The following is a 20949-nucleotide window of genomic DNA, read 5'->3' as shown; positions in this document are numbered from 1 at the left end:
GGGCAGTGGCGCACAAGCCAAGCCCAGCATGCCACAGCGTTCTCAGAGCAGACAGTTCCGTTGGCCACACAGAGACCCTTTTCCCAACCTAGACACTCATATGCGACCTGGAAACATGCATGGGGAGGAGAGGTGAGGCAGCGAGTGCCCACAGCGGGGCCCTGGCAGCCTCCTCGTCCTCCCTGCCTTTGCCGTCTGACCCAGCCCCTACCAGGTGGCTGAACACTCCTGTCAGGCTGGGGTCTGGCTGGGGTCAGGCTCAGCCCCAGGTCTGCACTTCCCCTGGGCAGGGAGGGCTCTGACGCAGGACCAAGGCAGGCCTGGCCTCAGGTGGCTGGGAACCCAGGTCAGCCGGGGGCAGACACAACATAGACTGAGCTGGTCTCCTGCCCAGGCCCCTAGAACCACCGGCCACAGGTGAAGTCTTCAGGCAGGATCTTTCCCACCCCTGCTTTCTGCCTGACCCTTGTTCCTGTCTCTGCAGAGGTAAATTACATGGAACAGAGCAGGCACTGTGGTCTTCGAGCTCCCAACACCCTTGGCAGATCTGTGGCTCCGTGCATACCTGTTAGCTTGTTTTTGAGAGGGGAGCGGACACCATATCAATTCAGCACCAGTGACCACCTCTCACCGAGGAGCCCTCCCCGCAGCTGTGCTGTTGTCTGGGCCATGTTCCCTGGGAGCTCCTTCAGTGAGAAGGGGGCCAGGCAACCCCACCCACCCTTTGTCCATGGGGGCTGGAGGAGGAGGACGCCAAGGCTGACACAGTTGTCAGATGGCCAGAGCTTCCCCACATTCCTACAGAAAAGCAGACCTGGAAACGTACCTTCCAGTTCACCAAGAGCACACCAAGTAAATACTGATTGCAAAACACGGCTCCAAGCAAGGAAGGCCTGTATTTATTTAACTCTTGAAGTAAACGGAGGCCATTTCACTCTCTCCAGGAGGAGTGGGGCCCAAGTCCAGGCCGCAGGACAGAGGATCACCCAGAAGAGCAGCCCTCGGGCCCATCCTATTTAGACCTTCTGAGAACCAACTGCCCCCTGTGTAAACAGTCCATTCCAAAAATGGGCATTTAGTGTCGCCTGCTTTGTGGCTGATCACACGGGGCGCCCCGTGTTCTCTCTGGCCAGTGGCTCTGACATTTTGATGGAGAGGAAGCTGGAACAATGGACACCCTGGGACCATAAAACGCTAGGTTTTGGGAGCTCCAGCACAGTGGCACCTGAGTGCTGACGCAACTGATGCTATGTTCCTGCTCCACATGACTCCAGTCCCAAACAGCAAATGCTGGGGACATGCCAGTTTCTAGTTAGCTGGTGTTCATTGCCCTGTTTAGAAATTTACTAATAGTAATGCATTTACCCTTCATTTTATTGCTTATTTTCAACTTTCAGATTCTCCCCACCAGATATGCCCCAAACAATCCACAAACTATTGAAAAGATAAGGAGAAGGAAGGCAAAGTTATTCAGATTCTAAACCCTTGGGGTCCTCATTTTGCCAAGAGGATCCGGTGACTGGTCTGTGGGAGACCCAAACATTTGAAGAAAACGGAGATTCCTCCTCACCTCTCCTTTAGAAGGAGGGGGTAGGCAGGAAATTGTGATGCAGCAAGTTCACGATCACATTGGGATCCCCAGAAAACAAACCTGCCACTTGAAGCATCCCTGGGCCACCCACACCCACCTGGCTGGAGGGAGAGGTGGGGCTGCAAGGTCTCTGAGCCTGAACCAGAGGAGGCTTCAGTCCAGGCTCACAGAGAGCAGGAGGGAGCCCGAAGCACAGTGTAGCCTGCTGCCTTCCACCTCCCTCTGCCCGGCTCTGAATATTTAAACACACCCGATTCAACCTTAGAACTGTTACTTATTCAAGCCTTAACTGGGAGGCAGTGTTTCAAAGGCTCAACACCAAGGTCACTGAAATTGAATTAACCTACCTTGACATCTATTTGAACTTTTAGATCTGGACCTGCAAATCTGAAGCAAATATTGATTTTAAGTCAGTCAAGGTCATAATTCCCTAAAAGGAAAGCCCTTTTCCCTCTTCCCACTTCACATGATTCCACATATTGGTAAAGCCCTTGTAATGCGGTGCGTGTATGTGGGTTTGTTGACAGAGAGTGAATAGGTGTGAACTGATTTTTCTTGCTTTAGATAACTGTAGGTTCACATGCAGTTGTGAGAAACAGTAAACAGAGGTCTTGTGTACCGTTTTTCTCCAGGGGTAGCATCCTGCCAAACTACAGCACACGACTGCAGCCAGCATACTGACAATGACGCAGCCAGACCCGGGCTGTCTCCATCCACAGGACCCTCTTGTGGCCCCTCCTGGACACACCCACGTTCCTCCCAGATCACCCCTCGTGGACCCCCTGCAACCACTGAACTATTCTCCACAGCTACACTTTTGCCATTTCAAGAATGTTATGTAAATGGAATCATACAGTAACCTTTTGGAATTGGCTTTTTTCACTCAGCATAATTCTCTGGAGAGTTCATCCAGGTTGTCACAGGTATCAATAGTTCATGGTCCAGCACTTTGGGAGGCCGAGGCGGGCGGATCACGAGGTCAGGAGATCGAGACCATCCTGGCTAACACGGTGAAACCCCGTCTCTACTAAAAATACAAAAAAATTAGCCGGGCGTGGTAGCGGGCGCCTGTAGTCCCAGCTACTCGGGAGGCTGAGGCAGGAGAATGGCGTGAACCCGGGAGGCGGAGCTTGCAGTGAGCCGAGATCGCGCCACTGCACTCCAGCCTGGGCGACAGAGCGAGACTCCGTCTCAAAAAAAAAAAAAAAAAATAGTTCATGGTGCGGACGTACAATTTAACGTTTCACCCACCGAAAGACATTGGGGCTCTTTCCAGTTTTTGACTGCGACAAATAAACGAATATAAACATTCATATGCCTGTATTTATGTGCACATAAATTTTGATTTCCCTGGGATAAATTCCCAGGAGTGCAATTGCTGGGTCATATGAGAGTTGCATATTTTGTTTTAAAAGAAACTGCTAAATTGTTTTCCAAAGTGGCTATACTATTTTACATTCCCACCAGCAACTTACGAGTAACCCAGTTTATCCACATCCCTGCCAGCATTCGAAGTTGGCACTATCTTTTATCTTAGCTCTCCTGAGGGTGTGCAGTGGTACCCAGGTCTTGCACTTCTCCACTGGCTGCTATTGACTGACACCTTTCCGTGTGCTCTTCTGCCATCACTGTGGCATCTTTGGTGGAATGTCTCTATGTCTGTTGCCCATTTTCTAAGCGAATTGTTTGTTTTTGTACTGGTGAGATTTGAGATTTCTTAATCCTTTATCAGCTATGTGGTTTGCACATATTTTCTTCAGTTTGTAGCTTGTCTTTTCATCCACTTTGCAGGTGCTTTCACAGAGCATAAGTTTTCAATGCTGGTAATGTCTAATCTATCATTTTTTCCTTTTATGGATCATGCTTTTGGCATCAAGTCTAAGATCTCTTTGTTCAGCGTTAGGCCCTAAGTGTTGCCTACCGTATTTTTTCCTAAAACTTTTATAGTTTTATATTTCATGTTTAAATTTGTAATTCATTGTTAGAACTTATCATTCTAATATAAGGTGTAAAACTTAGCTCATGGTTCTTTTGTCTCCCTGTGGACGTCCAATTACTTCAGCACTATTTGTTGAAAAGACTATCTTTCTTCCAATGAATTGATTTCGCATCTCTGTCAAAAATTAGTTGGGCATATTTGTGTGGGTCTGTTTCTGAGTTCTCTGTTCTGTTCTATTATCTGTCAGTCTGCCCAGGACCACACTGCCCTGATTACTGTGGCAATAATAAGCCCTAGTATTGGGTAGAATGATTCCTCTCACCTTATTCTTCTTTTTCAAGATTGATTTAGGTATTCTAGCTCCTCTGACTTTCCATACAAATTTTAGGATAATCTTGACTATACCTACAAAAAAAAATCCTGTTGGGATTTTGATAAGAATTCTGTTCATCTGTTTGAGGAAAACTGACATCTTTACTATATTGTGTCTTCCAGTCCTTGAACATGGTATGCCTCTCCATGCATTTAGATCTTCCTTGATTTCTCTCATCAGCATCACGCAGTTTCCAGCACAAAAAGTACATATTTGGGTGAATTTACACTTAAGTGGTTTTTTTTTTTTGTAATTTTAAATGGTATTGTATTTTTAATTTTGGTGTACATAATTTTGGTATTTATGCTATACAAAGAAAGACAATTGACTTTTCTATGTTTATCTTGTATCTTGCAACCTTTTTGAACTTGCTAGCTTTAGGAGTTGTTTTTTTTTTGTAGAATCCTTGGGATTTTATAATCAGATGATCATGTCATCTGTAACCAGAGACTGTTTTAATTATTTCATTCCAATCCATATGCCTTTTATTTTTCTTGATTTATTACACTAGCTAGAACTTCCAGTACAATGTTGAATAAAAGCGATGAAGGCAGACAACCTTACCTTGTACCTGATATTATGGAGAAAGTATAGTTTTCACCATTTAGTGTCATGTTAGTTGTGGGTATTTTTTGTAGGTAGTCATTAATAAGTAAGACGGTCCCCCCTCTACTCCTATCTGTCCTAGAGTTTTGTTGTTGTTTTTTTTTAAATCATGAATGTGTGTTAAATTTTGTCAAATACTTTTTCTGCACTGGTTGACAAGATTATATGATTTTTCTCCATTAGTCTATTAATATGGTAGATTATGTTAATTTTCAAATATTGATCCAGCTTTGCATCCTTGGTATAAACCAAAACTTGGTCATGGTGGATAATTCTCTTTATCTATTGCTTAATATATTTACCAATATCTTGTTATGGGCTTGTGTGTTATATTCATGAGGGATACTGGTCACTAGCTTTCTTTCTTGTTTTTGTCTGGTTTTGGTATCAATGTAATACTGGCTTCATGAGATGACTGAGAAGTATTGCCTCCTCCTCTATTTTTTGGAAAAGATTGCGTAGAATTGGTGCTAATTTTTTAAATGTTTGGTAGAATTCTTTAGAAAAACCATCTGGGCCTGAATGTTTCTTTATTGAAATTACGAATTCAATGTATTTAATAGCTATAGGGCTATTCAATGATCTACTTCCTGTTGGGTGAGTTGTGGTAGTTTGTGCTTTTTAAGAAAGTAGTCCAATTTGTCTAAGTTATCAAATTAATGTGTATACAGTTGTTTGCAGTTTTTTCCCTTATTATCCTTTTGATGTCTGCAGAGTCTGTAGTGATACCTCTGGGGAGTCTTGCTCTTTCACCCAGGCAGGAGTGCAGTAGCACAATCTCGGCCCACTGCAACCTCCGCTTCCCAGGTTCAGGCAATTCTCCTGTGCCTCATGAGTAGCTGGGACTACAGGTGCATGCCACCATGCCTGGCTAATTTTTGTATTTTTAGTAGAGATGGGGTTTCACCATATTGGTCAGGCTGGTCTCGAACTCCTGGCCTCAGGTGATCCACCCACCTTGGCTTCCCAAAGTGCTGAGATTACAGGCATGAGTGACCATGCCCAGCCACTTTTCTGTGTTTTATTTCATTGATTTCAGTCATTTCCTTCCTTCTGCTTTTTCTTTGGGTTTATTTTGCTCTTCATTTTCTAGAGAGGTAGACAAGAAGTTCTTGAGGTAGAAGCTGAGATTGATTTGAGACTTTTCCTATTTTCTATTACATGCATTTTAGTGCTAAAAATTCCCCGCTCAGTACTGCTTTAGATGTGTCCCATGAATTTTGATATGCTGTATTTTCATTTTCTTTGTTACAAAGTGGCAAAAAACTTGACTGAATTGTGTCCATGTCCTAGGACTTTGTGGAAGGCAGAGCTTAAGAGTGATGAACTAAGATAATTTGGCAGAAGAAATCTCTAAGCAGCAAAGTATTCAGAATAGTTTTCCTTAACTGCTTATGGTAAAATTTGAGAACAGAAAATTATTTAAGGACAAAATTTATAATTAAAAGGGAAGCAGAATATAAAGATTTAAAAATTCTCAGCTTGGCCATGTAAAGAACAACAAAGGGAAGAAAACCAACAGTGTGGCCTACTTTCATATGAAGATTAGTATGGATTGAAGGAAGCCTGGTGTTATTCATAAAGATCATGGACTAATGGCCCCAAGGGCATTTCGGAGATCTTCAGGGTTGCCATGCCCATCACAGCACAGAATAGTTTAGGGAGAGAAGCCCAGGACACCCATGCAACCTCACTGCCCACAGCCATCTGAGGTCTCTATTCTCCACATTCTGGCACAGCACTCCTTGGTCACACAGCTATGGCTCAGGTGTCCAGAGGATGCAAGCAGTCATCCTTGGCAGAGTCCACGTGGTGCTAATTCTGCAGGCACACAGAGTGCAAGAACTGTGGGGGCATGGCTTTCTCCTCCACCCAGATTTCAAAGTATGCTGTGGATAGCCTGGGTGCCCAGGCAGAGACTTGTTGTAGGGACAGAGCCACCACAGAGAGTCTCCACCAGGGCAATGCCTAGTGTAGCTGCGGAGGTAGGGCCACCCCTGAGACTCCAGACCTACTGAGCCACCAGTGTGTAGCCCCAGCCTGGGAGAACTGCTGAGGTGAACTGAGCCCAGCAACCCATGGGGGCAGGGCTGCCTGAGACCTGGGGTGCCCAACCCCACCCCAGGGTGTCCAGAAGGTGGGGCATGGAGTCGAAGATGATTCTGCAGCCTTAAGATTTAATGTTGTTTGCCTTGTTGAGTTTTGGACTTACTTGGGGCCCGTTACTCCCTCTTGCCTATTTTTCCTTTTGGAAGGGAAATGTCTGTCCTATGCCTGTCCCACCATTGTACTGTGGAAGCACAGAACTTGGGCGATTTCACAGGCCCACGGTTGGAGAGGAATTTGCATCAGATGAATCGTTCCTTGAGTCTCAGTCACACCTTATTTAGAGGAGACTCTGGAATTTAGATTTTTGAGTTGGTGTTGGAATGAGCTAAGACTTTTGGGGTATTGAGATGGAATAAATGTATTTTGCATGTGAAAAGAACATGCATTTTGGGGAGCTGGGGGTGGAATGCTATGGTTTGTATGTGTCCCCTCAAAAATCACACATTGAAACCTAATAGCCAATGCTGTGAACAGGCGGGGTCTTTGGTAGGTGGTTAGGACAAGGGCTCCTCCCTAACAGAGGCTTCACTGGCCCTCCTGCCTTTCACCCTGTGATGCTGGCTCCTTGATCTTGGACTTCCCAGCCTTGGGAACCATGAGGAAATAAATTTCTGGTATTAATAAATTACCCAGTCTGTGATGTTTTGTTATAGGAGCACAAACACACCACAGTAGACAAGCCCCGCGTTTAGGACGCACGAGACCAAAAGAAACCCTGGGAACTCACCCTGCCACTGCTCCCTGGGTCCTCAGGCCCGTGACTATTCTGCCTCCTCCTCCCCCCCTCAGAGTTGTCCTGTGTGTGCTTCCTACATTGAGTCCAGGGTTCTTTGTTTCACTCATGGGAAGAGCAAGAAAAAGTATATGTGTTCCACCTTCCTGGGATGAAGTCTTTTGTGAGTTAGTTTGTAAAGTAAAGCCACGGGATACGCATCCTCACAGCGCCTCTTCTGACTACGAGTCCTAAATACACCCTTTATTCAGGTTCTCTACCTGAATTCATTCAAAAGGAAGTCCTAAGACAACAAGGAGTGTTAGGTGTCAGTTTCACCACCTAAGAGGAAAACAATGACCTTGAGGAAACCTCATCTGTGACACCCATTTTCATCACAGCAAAATCTCAAGGGGGCTGGATCAGCAGACACAGAACTCTAAGTCCCTCTGAGCCCTCTGGAATACAACCCTGACTTGTCTTTGTAGTTCCCACTTCCAGCCCATTTGTACAATGTTTAATTTCCTATAGTAAGGCATGTACTTCAATATAGGTTTTAAAAATTAAACAAAGCAATACGTTTACCACAAGGTATCTAGCTACTGATTATCTCATGTGGGTCACAACCACGTGTGTTTTATTTATTTAGGGATTAAAGTTACTATAGTTTTTTTTTTTTTTATCAGAAAGGGAGAAACATTATCTTTAGTCATATGTATTTCTTGGAGGATCTTGGATAGTTTTAGTCAGAATACTTCGGCAGGGTGGCAAAATGATGCTTCCTACATAAATTTTGACATTTCAAATAAAAAGATGATAAAGCGAAAAGTGATTTAAAAATTTTAGCATGAGTTATCAAAAGCTCTAGAATTTCAACAAATACAAATGGAAGAGAGTTTAAAATTTCAAAGAGAAATATTCTCAAAACATGATACCCCAGAAGAGCCCGGGCTTGCGTGCTGATGAGCTCAGGTTTCCAGTCTGAACACGCAGCAGCTCCTCACCTGTCTGAAGCCACATGGAAGCCACAGGGACAGTCCCAAAGAGAATAAGAAAATTAGAAGAATAAAGTACACGGCACAAACCCATCTCTCCATGGGCCCCTCCTCATCAATTCACCATCTACATGTTACTTTTGTACATCTATGATGAATGTCAGTGCCAACCCAATTATTGCTTTTGACAACCACACTTACTGAAGGTACAGACTGTGCCAGGCACACTTTATCACTCTCCCACTAGACAGAACCGCCATGATGCAAGATGCCATCCCATTTCACAGACCAGGGCATGAGGCCATGTGAGCATCCAGGCTTGTCTCCCACTCACTGTGTCTTCCTGCTCAGCAGGGCAGGAACTGCTGCTCAAGGTCAAAAAGGCATCCCAGAAGAATGGTGCCATCACTGCAAAGCAGTCACTACTTTAAACAAATCTCATAAAAAAAGATCCCAAAGATAGTGAATCAAAATCATTTCTTTATATAATAAGCACTTTAAAAAACATTAATAGACTTTATATTTTAGAGCAGTTTTGGGTTTTACAGAAAAATTGAGCAGAAAGTACAGGGAGTCCTCATATACTCCCCCTCTGCCCCACTTCCTTCCACAGTTATTATAACTTCTTGCATTGGTGGCCCATACATTACAATTTGATACATCATTACTAACTAAAGCATATCGTTTACTTGAGGGTTCATGTTTCCTGTTATGCAGTTTTGGGTCTTGAGAAGCGCATAATGTCATGGATCATGCAGAATAGTTGCACTGCCCTAAAACTCCCCTGTGTGATAAACACTTTTTAAAATCAAAAAGGCAATGGAACATTCTGTATGACACTGCAATGGTAGATATGTATATAGAGCACCAAGACGGAGCCTAAACAGCAGCTCCAGGCAGGACCCCACTCTCTTCAGGGCCCACCCTGCATCATCTTCCTCAAATGTTTTATACAAAAAAAAAAAAAAAATAGTGGTGCCTAATTGGCATTGCATCGATTTTCTTAAGAGCCAGGACTAACACAAAGTGATTTCAAAGCTTCCATTAGGACACCATGAACACTGGGCCCACGGTGGTGGCATCAGGCAGACCTTGCTCCCTTCTGCACAGAGCTTGCAGAGAAAGCCCAGGCAAGTAGGGTGGAGGGCCTTCCCTAAGAGGCTGATTCCCTGGCTCTTTCAGAAGTTCAGGTTTGGCCGGGCGCGCGGTGGCTCACGCCTGTAATCCCAACACTTTGGGAGGCCGAGGCGGGCGGATCACAAGGTCAGGAGATCGAGACCATCCTGGCTAACACAGTGAAACCCCGTCTCTACTAAAAATACAAAAAATTAGCCGTGAGCCGAGGTTGCGCCACTGCACTCCAGCCTGGGCGACAGAGTGAGACTCCGTCTCAAAAAAAAAAAAAAAAAGTTCAGGTTTAGCGGGACAGGACTGACAGATTGACAGCTCTTCTGCGGCTTAGCACTGGTGGTGCATAGCCTTCCTGGAACGCATACTAGGAACGCGACCCTTGAGCAGGCGGCATCCCCCAACTCCACAGACAGACCCAGGTGTTCACCCAGGCCAGATGGAGCCGTAACAACGTCTGTGCTGCCCCCAGACACCAGAGCACACATACGCTGTAGGGATTGGCCCAGTCTGCGAACCCCACTCATGACGGGGCCAGAGCAATGGATTCCCAGTAAACGAGGGTCATGAGCTTGCTCTTCACCCGGGACCCTCCCTTCATGGCCCGGGACCCACCCCTCTGTCGGGACCCTCCCCTCACAGCCCGGGACCCTCCTCTCACGGCCGGGACTCTCCCCTCACAGCCCAGGAGCCTCCCTTCATAGTCCAGGACCCTCCCTTCACGGCCTAGGATCTTCCCCTCCCCTCACGACCCGGGACCCTCCCGTCACCCCCCGGGACCCTCCCCTCACCCGGGACCCTCCCTTCACGGCCCAGGACCCTCCCCTCAGTCGGGACACCCCTCCCCAGCCAGGGACCCTCCCCTCACGGCCCGGGACCCTCCGGTCACCTGGGACTCTCTCCTCACAGCCCGGAACCCTTCCCTCACCCAGGACCCTCCCCTCACCCCCCGGGACCCTCCCCTCACCCGGGACCCTCCCCTCACCCCCCGGGACCCTCCCCTCCCCCGGGACCCTCCCCTCCCCCGGGACCCTCCCCTCACGGCCCGGGACCCTCCCCTCACCCCCCGGGACCCTCCCCTCACGGCCCGGGACCCTCCCCTCACCCCCCGGGACCCTCCCCTCACCCCCCGGGACCCTCCCCTCACGGCCCGGGACCCTCCCCTCACCCCCCGGGACCCTCCCCTCACCCCCCGGGACCCTCCCCTCACCCCCCGGGACCCTCCCCTCACCGCCCGGGACCCTCCCCTCACCGCCCGGGACCCTCCCCTCACGGCCCGGGACCCTCCCCTCACGGCCCGGGACCCTCCCCTCACGGCCCGGGACCCTCTCTGCGCCCCTGGCCCGCAGGGCTCAGCTCCTTAATGCTGGTCTGAGAGGCCCGAGAGCGTCTCCCTCTCAGTTCTCAGTTCTCGGGGCCGCGCTGTCCCCGCTGCCACCGAGATCCCCTCACCCCGCCTACTACGCCTCCCGCCAGGTCCTTCCTGTCCGCCTGAAGCCTGTGGAGGCTTCCAGAAAATGCTCCCAGATCTCCGCCGGCCCGAGCCGAGCCACCGCAGGCTGCTCGGGCCCCCGGCGGTGTGGTCCCTCCGGAGGGAACTGCGAGCGCTCCCGCCTTCCCCGTCTGTCCCCGGGTAAGGGACTGGCCGGCAGGGTCCCGCCCCCCGCGCCTCCTCTGCCCCCAAGCCCCCGACCCCAGGCCCCGGGCGCCTGCACGGGGCCTCCTCCTTGAAAGGCGCGGAGTGTCGGCTCTGGCTGCGGTGTTGCAGGCGCAGGCTCCCTGGAAGGCACCGCGCCGGGAAGAGCGGCCCGTCTCTCAAAGCCCGGGCCGCCGCGCCCCGGCCCCTGCAACCAAGGCGGCGCCTCTCCCGGGCGCCGGCGCCCTCCGTTGGGCCTGCTGGGCGTTCACGCCTGCGGCGCGGAGCCGGGAACCGGGAGCTGGGAGCCGCCGCCCTCCCCGCGCCTGGGCTCTGCGGCCGGGGGCCCTAGAGCTCGACCGCGACCCCGCAACCACAGCCTCGGGAGTGCGGCGCACAGCGTCGGGACTCAGCACCGGCGCCGCGGGCACAGGCGTGGCCGCCCCACCTGAACTCAGGCTGCTCAAGGAGGCGAGGCCTCCCGCGGTGCGGAAGCCCAGGGCCCACGCAGGCGGCGGCGAGCACCGGAGCAGCCCGAGACGCACGAAGGCCGCGCGCGAGGCCCGCGAAGCAAGGCGCGCAGTGTCCTTGTCCTGACCTAGCCGAGGGCTCCAAACATTGTGCTTGAATAGTAGAACAAGCAAACGATTTTGCCCAGTAGAAGATCCGATGAGCCCTAAATACATATTCCTCCTCCAGCTCGTCTGTCCTGGCAGCGCCGGCAGGGACCAAAGGGGCGGACGCGCTGCGCCCCCACTCCTGAGCCGCCCCGGCCCTCAGGAAACTCAGAAGGAACCGCGGGCCCCTATGAGCCCGAGGGAGCACCACAGAAACCCTTGGAGGAGACACAGGAGAACGTCCTTGTAGTCTTAGATTAGGTGGTGGCTTCTTAGCACACAAAAAGCACAACTAACAACAACAACAACAAAAAATAGACCAATTAAACTTCATCACAATGTAAAACTCTTATGTTTTATAAAACACCATCAAGAAAGTGAATACAACCTACACAATTGGGAGAATGTTTGCAAATTTGTATCTAATAAGCGATTTGCCTCCAAAACACATTAAGAACTCCCACAACTCAACAGTAAAAAGACAACCGTATTCACGTGTGAGTAAACCCTTAAAGATAAAATGGCCAATAAGCATATGAAAAGATGGTCAACATCATTAGTTGTAAGGGAAATGTAAATTAAAACCACAGTGATATACGCTTCACCTGCACTGGGACGGCTAGAATAAAAAAGACAGAAAAGACAGATAAGAACAGCTGTTGGGGAGGATGTGGAGAAATCAGAACCCTCCCACATGCCTGCTGGGAACACAGAACAGTGCAGCCGCTGTGAAAGACAGTCTGTCAGTTCCTTACAGAATTAAACAAAGGCCGGGCGCGGTGGCTCATGCCCATAATCCCAGCACTTTGGGAGGTCGAGGCTGGAGGATCGCTTGAGTCCAGGTGTTTGAGACCAGCCTAGGCACATGGTGAAACCCTTTCTCTACTAAAAATACAAAAAAGTAGCCGGATCTGGTGCTGCGCACCTGTAGTCCCAGCTACTTGGGAGGCTGAGGCAGGAGAATTGCTTAAGCCTGGGAGGTGGAGGTTGCAGTGAGCCGATATCGCACCACTGCACTCCAGCCTGGGTGACAGAGCGAGACTGAAAAAAAAAAAAAACAACAACATACAGTTACCGTACTACCAGGCGATTCCCCTTTTACCTATATCCTTAAAAGATATAAAAACAACTTACATCCACATTAAACTTGTACATGAATGCTCACAGCAGCACTATTCACAATGGCCAACAGCAGAAACATCCCAAATGTCCACCATCTGATGAACGGATGAAGTGTGCTCTATCCAGACAAGGGACTATTAGGCAGCCATAGGAAGGAGGGAGGTTCTGATCCATGCTACAACATGGGTGAACCTTGAAAACTGCTGAGGGAAGGCAGCCAGACACAAAAGGCCACAAGTCATATGATCCCATTTACATGACATGTCCAGGATGGGCGACCATAGCAACAGAAAGTAGATTCGTGGTTACAAGGGATTGAAGAGAAGGGGAGATGGGGAGCAACTGCTAATCGGTGTGTTTGCTTTTGGGGTGATGAAAATATTCTAAAATTAGATAGTGGAGATCACGGTGCAACTCTGTGAATATGCCCAAACCACTCAATTGTACACACTGTATGGTGGATTGTTACGGTGTGAGCTATGCCTAAATGAAGCTGTTATTAAAAGTAAAGTGAATGCTGGACCAGACAATCTGCACATATCCACCAGCACCTCGTGGACAATGACAGTGGGGCTTTTTGAATGAATTCCCCTCATAGACTTTCCCTGCAAACCAGCCAGAAGCCAGTGAGAAACATGGTGAGGACACAAGTCCACTGAGGGCGGTCACCTGCGATCCTTTAAGTCACATCTGCTGAGCCCTAGGCTGGATGCTCCTTGCAGCTATTTCTGACAGCCTTCACCTCAAAGTTTACCAGGTTTTTGCGAGAAATCTCTCAGGCCTCTCTGAGCGTCTTCCTGGCTCTGCATTTCCATTTCTTCCAAATGGCATTCCAAAATGTCCCCATTATCTTCACACACCATATCCTTTGGACACATGTCAATCCTAAATAGAAGGAAAAATAGAACAGCAGCTCACGAGGGTGCTGTCCCACCTTTCCTGCCCAACAGCACCCTCTGCTGGCATGTGGGGATGGTGCGGAGAAGGACTTAGTAGGACATGGCCACGCCTACCAGGTGGGTGGAGAGAATGTTAAGTCACCCACAATAGGGGAGCAGAACCACATCAAGAGATGTCCCTGCCTGCACCCGCTGCACATTCCTGCAGGCAAAACTTGGTTACCTGCATCTGAACTCATTCACTTCGTTTTACACGTAACTAGACAGAGTTTTTTTTACTAATTTAAAACTAGACTAGATTTTCTTAGAATAAATTATTGTGTAAATCAAACAGGTGGACTGTAGGGTCCAGCCCCACAGGGTCAGTGGGTTTTCTCCCCGTGTGTGGAGACGAGAGAGTGTAGACATAAAGACACAAGACAAAGAGATAAAAGAAAAGACAGCTGGGCCTGGGGGACCACTACCACCAAGACACAGAGACTGGTAGTGGCCCCGAATGCCAGGCTGCACTGATATTTATTGGATACAAGACAAAGGGACAGGGTAAGGAGTGTGAGCCATCTCCAATGATAGGTAAGGTCATGTGGGTCACATGTCTACTGGACAGGGGGCCCTTCCCTGCCTGGCGGCTGAGGCAGAGAGAGAGAGAGGAGAGAGAGAGACAGCTTACGCCATTATTTCTGCTTATCAGAGACTTTTAGTACTTTCACTAATTTGCTACTGCTATCTAAAAGGGAAAGCCAGGTGTACAGGATGGAACATGAAGCGTGACCACTGAAGCACAGCATCACAGGGAGACGGTTAGGCCTCCAGATAACTGCAGGTGGGCCTGACAGACCCTCCACAAGAGGTGGAGGAGTAGAGTCTTCTCTAAAATCCCCCCAGGGAAAAGGAGACTCCCTTTCCCGGTCTGCTAAGTAGTGGGTGTTTTTCCTTGACACTGACGCTACCGCTAGACCACGGTCTGCTTGGCAATGGGCGTCTTCCCAGATGCTGGCATTACCGCTAGACCAAAGAGCCCTCTGGTGGCCCTGTCTGTGCATAATAGAAAGCTCGCACTCTTGTCTTCTGATCACTTCTCACTATGTCCCCTCAGTTCCTATCTCTGTATGGCCTGGTTTTTCCTAGGTTATGATTGTAGAGCAAGGATTATTATAATATTGGAATAAAGAGTAATTGCTACAAACTAATGATTGATATTCATATATAATCACATCTAAGATCGATATCTAGTATAACTATTCTTATTTTATATATTTTATTATACTGGAACAGCTCGTGCCCTCAGTCTCTTGCCTCGGCACCTGGGTGGCTTGCCGCCCACAGTGGACCATGGTTTTAGGAACTTTATCCAGAGGTTTTGCAATTTCAGAAAACTCCATGACAACATCAAGGCTGTTTGTGAACTCGATCACCTGACATCCACACCTGCGCCCGCCTACACCTGTGTTGACTCAGGATGCTCCACACACAGTGTGCTCAATACTAATAGATTTACATTTTACTATAAGTTATTTTCCTTTTACACCTAAAGGAAATGTACAAGGAATTTTATTTCAAATAGAAATTATATAATATATTCAAATATATATATTTTGATATAATTTCTATTTGAATTATATATAATATATAATATGAAATATATATATATGGCTTATGGGCTTCCAGAGTGCCACCACACACACCACACAGACCTGTACCCTGGGCTTTGTGAACAGGACACATCCCAGGAACTATGTTTCTAAAGCAAACCAAGATAGCACCAAGATAAAACAAGGTGGCATTACAGGCTGATGACCTGAATTTTTGTAGGTTACATTTTTATGTGATAAGCACGATGGCCACTCTGACCCTGCGGAAAAGATGGTAAAAATATGCTCCCTATGGTGGTGCCAGACGCAGCGGGGCTGCTAGGTGGATTTCACATCCAGAGCCCATGTGTCTGATTCACTCACTCTGGGCTTCATGCTCCCAGGCAGTCCTCTTCCAGGACTATACAAGGAGGAGGGTGGGCTCAGCGATCATGACCCCAGAGCAAAGAAAGGTGCTGGCTGCCTTCTAAATCACATGCCACCCAAATGCTGGGGTCTGCGTAGGTAGCTAAGTAACTACAGAGCAAGCCCATGAAGATGTGATTTTTTTTAAGTGCTCATGAAATGAACCATTGATATTTGGCATACATATACAAATATGTGCACAGTGAATACATTATGCCATTTTTGTAGCTATATTTATGTTTATAATAATACACATAAAGCTATACAGAAGATTGACTGCAAAACAATATATTCTAACTGCAAAAACTGATTTAAATGTACACGTACATTTACGAAAAGATTCATATTCAAGTGTTGGCACACGAGGTTTCAAAGTCAAAATGGAAGTTGTCTATTTTGCCGTGTCCCTGAAACCCACTGAGAGGTGACCCACATAGGCAGCGGGTAGGGAGCTGGGCCAGGCGGTACACAGCCGGCAGCGCCTCAGGGCCTTCCCCGCCCCAGCCGACCACGGGAAGTGACTGCCCACAAGGCCATCTGGCTTGCCTGGCGCCCCCGGAATTCTGCATTCAGTTCCATTCAAAGCCTGGGCACCTTCCCCGTGCTGGCACTGGAGATGCATTCATGAAACTCCCTGTCTCCAGACAGATGAGACAGTGAAATGAACAACTAGAGTTTCTGGCGGTGTCCAAATAAACCAGTTACAAATTACTTATCATAAAACACAGATTTACATGAAAAAGTATCAAGATGTTTTTAAAGACAAAATATTTATTATGAAAACAATGAGAAATGAAATTCTTGTGTAAGGAAACTGACGCACCTCAACATTATAGAGGGACCGACTTAATGATATGGATGCCCCCACTCCCCATTGTATAAAAACTTGATAAACTGCCCTGAAGAAGGCCTCTGACCCAATCACCACCCCCAGCTGCAAGTATCCCCTGTAAGCCCGCTCTGCACCTGCCTAGAACTTTTTTTTTTTTTTTGAGATGGAGTCTCACTATGTCTTCCAGGCTGGAATGCAGTGGCACCATCTCAGCTCACTGCAACCTCTACCTCCTGAGTTCAAGTGATCTCCTGCCTCAGCCTCCCACGTAGCTGGGATTACAGGCATGCCAACATGCCCAGCTAATTTTTTGCATAGAGATGAGGTTTCATCATGTTGGCCCGGCTGGTCTCGAACTCCTGACCTCTGGTGATCTTCCCACCTCAGCCTCCCAAAGTGCTGGGATTACAGGCGTGAGCCACTGCATCCGGCTTGCCTATCACTTTTGATACTAAGAAGAGTGTCTCTCCCTCTGCTGCACATCCGTAGGACGCTTTCCATTTAACCCAAAGTGTCCAGGTACAGAGTTAGCATCAGTGGATCTTCAGGTGACTGACAGCCAGGCAGACATGGGGTCCACGCATCCAGCAATACAAGACATCCCTGGAGAGTATGTTTGTGGTTGGATTTTTATTTCTCTTATTAGAGACCAGAGGTTGATAACCAAGAGACAACTTTGCCCCCTGGTGTGGGGGCAGTGGGGGCATGCACTGGGCAATTTCTGGAGACAATTTTGGTGTTGCCACTGAGGAAAAGTCCTGGCATGGAGTGGGTAGGGTCCAGGGATGCTGCTGAGACCTCACACTGCACAGGTTGGGCACCCAAAACCAAGAGCCACCCAGCCCCAGATGTCCACGACATGGAGGCTGAGAAACCTGCCGGAGGCCCTCAGATGCCAAGGAGACCTTTTGACCTTCGTTTGCTCAGACTATAAAACAAAATTCTTTATGTGTCGTTCTGTGAAGTGTCACAGATGAAAGTGAACCATCAGTTGTATCTGGAAATTGAAACCCAAAAGTGACATTTTTCTTTCTTCTGTGTGAATAATTTTCCTTTCTTAAAAAGCTACACTGCTTATATTTCATGTTATTTACATATTCATAGCTCTTCCTGTCCTCGTGCAAGAGGGACTTGGGGCAGCTGTCACACAGCCCTGAGAACTCAGCCCACATGTGTGGTTCACTCCAAAGCTGGAAGAACGTGCCTGGCCCCCACGTGGCAAGGCAGGAGGTCTCTGCCTCCAACCCAAGACCTCCCACCCCCTGCGCTGGCCCTGTTGCCCTCCAAGTTGCCCCAGCTCTCCTGCCTGGCCACAGCGTCTGCCTCGGTGGTTGTGGGAGCTGGGTTAGTGAATGTGTGCTCCCCAGAACCTTGCCCTGGTAGCGCCAAAACTTTGATTGTTACACAGGCTACCCAAAAGGCAGGTCTTTTATATTAAATAGTTGACATGAGCATGATAAAACTGAGGCCAAAAATGTGTTCAATTTTCAAATTGATCATTTTGGTTTAAAAAACAAAACAAAAGAAAAAGCGTCTTCTCTTAACACCCCAGTTTCAGGTCCCAAATCTGCCGTCAATGCTGCCGCAGTCATATTCCTGCAATTCCTTCATTTCACAATGAAACAAATTGTGAACAAATGTGGACCCGAAAGAGCCCACCCGGAGTGCCCAACTGGGCCTATGTTTAAAACAGCCCCAAGAGGCCACTTGCTGACAATAGGCCACATGCTTTGAGCCCCCAGAACTCGCACCTCCAGTCAACTTCTGGACTTTCAGGGCTCACCTGAACCAACCATTCAGAGCTCACCTGAACCAACCTATCAGAGCTCACCTGAACCAACCCCTCAGCGCTCACCTGAACCAACCCCTCAGTGCTCACCTGAACCAACCCCTCAGTGCTCACCTGAACCAACCCCTCAGTGCTCACCTGAACCAATCAACCAATCAAAGCTCACCTGAACCAGCCACTCAGCGCTTACCTGAACCAGCCCATCAGGGCTCAACTGAACCAGTCCATCAGCACTCACTTGAACCAACTCATCAGAGCTTCACCTGAACCAACCAACCACTCAGAGCCCACCTGAACCAACCACTCAGAGATCAGCTGAATGAACCAACCACTCAGAGATCACCTGAACCAACCAACCAATCAAAACTCACCTGAACCAGCACATCAGCACTCACCTGAACCAACCAATCACAGTTCACCTGAACCAACCAATCAGAGCTCACCTGAACCAGCTCATCAAAACTCCCCTGAACAAATGCCTCAGAGCTCACCTGAACCAACCAACCAATTAGCACTCACCTGAACCAACCACTCGGAGATCACCTGAATAAACCAACCACTCAGAGATCACCTGAATGAACCAGCCAACCAATCAGAGCTCACCTGAACCAGCACATCAGAACTCACCTGAACCAACCAATCACAGTTCACCTGAACCAACACCTCAGAGCTCACCTGAACCAACCACTCAGAGCACACCAGAACCAACTTATCAGTGCTCACCTGAACCAACCCCTCAGAGCTCACCTGAACCAGCACATCAGTGCTCACCTACCTTGGCTAATCAGGGCTCAGCTGCATCACCCAATCAGGGCTTAGCTGTATCAACCAATCAGAACTAACCAAATTTGAATCCTTCATGTGCATAAATGGACCTGAATGGGACCTGGGCAGGACCCATCACTATAAAACCCAAACCCTCCCTGAGTTCTCTGGAATACACTTTCTTTCACACCAAAGGCTGCAGCTTCCAGGTTTGTAAACTGTTCACTGGAATAAAGTTTCTTTCCTCCAAACTCCTTTTCAAAGAACTTTTGTTCATAAAATAATTTACCATCAGCTTTACCTAAGGCTTATAAACAATATATTAAGAAAATATTCTAAATTTTTTCTGAAGTGAAGATAACGTCCACCATACTATAATTTCAAACCTGGAGTTTAAAAAACATACGTAATCATCCCAGCACTTTGGGAGGCTGAGGTGGGCGGATCACTTGAGGTCAGGAGTTCGAGATCAGCCTGGCCAATATGGTGAAACCCCATCTCTACTAAAAATACAAAAAATTAGCTGGGCGTGGTGGCAGGTGCCTGTAATCGCAGCTACTCGGGAGGCTGAGGCAGGAGAATAGCTTGAGCCCAGGAGGCAGAGGTTGCAGTGAGCCATGATCGAGCCACTGTACTCCAGCCTGGGGGACAAAGCGAGACTCTATCTCAAAAATAAATAAAAAAATAAAACATGTAATCATTTTAAGTAAAATTATTGTACTTTACAGTGACTGAGAACAGTCATATCTGTGAGGTTTGGATTTCTAGATTCAATATACTGCACATTGAAATATTCTATTGCATCTGTACTGAACATAGACTTTTTCTGATGATTATGTCTCAAACAATACAGTGTAAAAACTATTTCACAGCATTTACATTATATTAGGTGTTATAAGGAACCTGGAGCTGATTTAAAGTCTACAAGGGAATGCACAGAGGTTACATGCAAATTCTATACCATTTTACATCAGAGAGATGATGGTATCTACACTCCATTGTTATGAAAAGACATGTCCTAGGAAACAATTTCCTAATATAATCTGAATTATAAATGTTTGGGAGCATACTGTAAAACATTTCAGATTATTTCCAGATTAGGGAAAGATCTTTTACCAGCAGTTTGAGGTAAATAAACTTGCTAAGACATCCCTGAATTTTCTGCTGCCAGTGAATAAATCACACCCCTTGTCACCTCCTTCTCTTCTTCCCCAAAAACACCTTTTCCCAAATAACCAGCATTAGATCAAAGCCTTTCACCCAAAGCTCATTAACTGCATTAGATGGCAGAGGGTGATTAGGAAAACTGTGTTTACTTCCTGGGCTGCAGAACCAAAGCACCATAGATTGGGTGGCATAAAAATATAGTAAATTTATTCTGTCTGCTCTGGAGGCTGGAAGTCCAAGGTCAAGGTGTCGGCAGGACTGGGTCCTTTTGTTTTGTTTTGTGTTGTTTTTTTGAGACAGAGTCTCACTCTTTGCCCAGGCTGGAGTACAGTGGCACGATCTCGGCTCACTGAAACCTCTGCCTCCCGGGTTCAAGTGATTCTCCTGCCTCAGCCTCTCAAGTAGCTGGAATTACAGGTGCATGCCCCTGTACCCGGCTAATTTTTGTATTTTTAGTAGAGACGGGGTTTCACTATGTTGGCCAGGCTGGTCTTGAACTCCTGACCTCAGGTGATCCAGCCACCTCGGCCTCCCAACGTGCTGGGATTACAGGCAAGAGCCAACATGCCCGGCCAAGGGCTGGGTCCTTCTGAGGCTGCGAGGGAAGGATCAGTTCCAGGCCTCTCCCAGCTTCTGCTAGCTGCTCCTGATCCCTGGTGCTCCTTTGCTTGT

At 47.9% G+C, this 20949-nt stretch overlaps 1 protein-coding gene across 2 annotated transcripts in view; it reads right to left on the bottom strand.

Moving 5' to 3' along the window:
- The window catches only part of MCF2L (MCF.2 cell line derived transforming sequence like), a 215475-nt gene that overhangs the window by 148216 nt on the left and 46310 nt on the right, over positions 1-20949 (bottom strand). The window lies entirely within an intron of this gene.

This window comes from Pan paniscus, chromosome 14 (genome assembly GCF_029289425.2).
Source record: "Pan paniscus chromosome 14, NHGRI_mPanPan1-v2.0_pri, whole genome shotgun sequence".
Lineage (NCBI taxonomy): Eukaryota > Metazoa > Chordata > Mammalia > Primates > Hominidae > Pan > Pan paniscus.
This window is presented reverse-complemented; position numbering and strand designations above follow the sequence as displayed.